Below are 2,617 nucleotides of genomic sequence, written 5' to 3' on the forward strand. Positions count from 1 at the left end.
TGAGTCGCACCACGACGTCCTTGACGGCACAAAAAGCATTATTCAACATGGTGGCGTTGCTGTCAGGGTTCCTCCAAGCCATAATCCGTAGGTAGCAGTCATCCACTGCAGTAGTAGCCGTTGGACGGCCTGAGCAAGGCATGTCATCGACAGCTCCTGCACGTCCGAACAACATCACTTTGGTTCATTCCGAGGCGCCTAGACACTTCCTTTGTTGTGAGCCCTTCGTGGCACAAAGTAACAATGCGGACGCGATCGGTTCAAAAATGGTTCAAATGGCTCTGAGCACTATGGGACTTAACTGCTGTGGTCATCAGTCCTCTAGAACTTAGAACTACTTAAACCTAGCTAACCTAACGACATCACACACGTCCATGCCCGAGGCAGGATTCGAGCCTGCGACCGTAGCTGTCGCGTGGTTCCAGACTGTAGCACCTAGAACCGCTCGACACTCTGGCCGGCTACGTGTTAGGAAACCGAGCGAGGTGGCGCAGTGGTTAGCACACTGGACTCGAATCGGGGCGACGACGATTCAAACCCGCAACCGGCCATACCGATTTATGTTTTCCGTGATTTCCCTAAATCGCTTCAATAAAATGCCTGGTTGGTTCCTCTGATAGGGCACGAACGACTTCCTTGCCCATCCTTCCCTAATCCGATGGGACCGAGAACCTCGCTGTTTGGTCCCCTCCCACAAATTAGTCAGTCATGTTAGGAGAATGGTCTCTTTGGCGAAATTTGGTGCCACTGTGACATCATTAGCTCACCTTACACGTCCCACGAACGTCTGAGCCCTGGCCTTGCTATTGGAAGTGTCACGGAGCCCTAGCGCGAAGCGGCGGGCGCCACGTTTTTGCACCGTTACAGAGCAAGACTGTAGGCACCTTTGAGACAAAGCCAAACCTACGCGTCACAATGGGAGACAATTCCGTGGCTTCGAAATAGTTATCCATTAATTCTTTTGCCCCGTGTAACTGGAGGCGTGGTGCGAAACACTGAATTAAACCCAGGTTTATCCAAGCACATTTTCTTTTTCCCTCTCCCTCTCGTGGATACAAATAAGCAAGCCTGATATGCCGTCATAGATTGCTATACTGCATAAAAAATTGCAATTATGCCTTAGCAAAAAATTGCAATACTGAAAAGTTTGCCTTTACGATGGCTAGAACTTCGCTGTCTGTGGAGGAATGGCAGCATTGGCGGAAACCGCAGAAGGCAGTGAAGTTTGTTTCTGAGATCTGGAGTACCGTCGACGTTCTGACTCCGTGAGATTCAGGTCATGACTCGGGGCAGGCCAGTCCACTTCGCGAAAGTTGTTGCCTACAAAAGATTGTCTTACGGATGCTACTTTATGGAAAAGTGCGTTATTACGTTGATACAAACATTCATCGTCTCCACACTGGTCCTCCGCTGCACAGGCAGTAATGAGTGCTAGCCAAGGGTATCGACTTTCCAAAATTTCTGTGGGTGCATATCAGTAACCGAATGTAGTATATGTTTCCTGGAGAGCCTCGATATTTTTGAAAATGAGTACCTTTCGTTTATAATCTCTTATGAACACTGCCTGTGCCGTAAAGATCTGTGCTATGATAAAGTAAAATATACCGTTACTACACTCAAGCGCCAAAGAATCTGGTATATACATGCGTATTCAAGAACAGAGATAGGTAAACAGGCAGAATACGGCGCTGCGCTCGCCAACGTCCATATAAATAACTGTGTGGCGCAGTAGTTAGATCGGTTACTGCTTCTACAATGGCAGGTTATCAAGATTTATGTGAGTTTGAACGTGGTGTTATAGTCGGCGCACGAGCGATAGGATACAGCATCTCCGAAGTAGCGATGAAGTGGGGATTTCCCCGTACGACCCTTTCACGAGTAAGCCATCAGTATCAGTAATCCGGTAAAACGTCAAATCTCCGACATCGCTGCGGCCCAGAAAAGATCCTGCAAGAACGGGAGCAACGATGAATGAAGAGAATCGTTCAACGCGACCGAGAAGTGCAACCGTTCCGCAAACACCTACAGATTTCAATGCTGGGCCATCCATCAACAAGTGTCAGCGTGCGAACCATTCACCGGGATATCATCGATATGGGCTTTCGGAGCCGAAGGCCCACTCGTATACCTTTAATGACCGCCACGCCTGGGACCGTCAACACCACATTGGGCTGTTGATGACTGGGAACAATTTGCCTGATCGGACGAGTCTCGTTTCAAATTGTATCAAGTGGATGGACGCTTACGAGTATGGAGACAACCTCACTAATAAATGGATCCTGTATGAGAGCACGGGAGCGTTCAAGCAGGTGGATGCTCTCTAATGGTATGGGGCGTGTGCAGTTGGAGTGATATGGACCCCTGGTACGTCTAGATACGACTGACAGGTGACACGTACGTAAGCATCCTGTCTCATCTGCGTCCACCGATGTTGATTGTGCATTCCGAACTTTGGAAATTCCAGGAGAACAATGCGACACCCACACGTCCAGAATTGCTACAGAGTGGCTCCAGGAACGCTCTTCTGAGTTTAAAAACCTCCGATGGCCACCAAACTCCGCAAACACGAACATTATTGAGCATATCTGGGATGCCTTGCAACGCGCTGTTCAGAAGA

Source organism: Schistocerca cancellata, chromosome 8 (assembly GCF_023864275.1).
Source record: "Schistocerca cancellata isolate TAMUIC-IGC-003103 chromosome 8, iqSchCanc2.1, whole genome shotgun sequence".
NCBI lineage: Eukaryota > Metazoa > Arthropoda > Insecta > Orthoptera > Acrididae > Schistocerca > Schistocerca cancellata.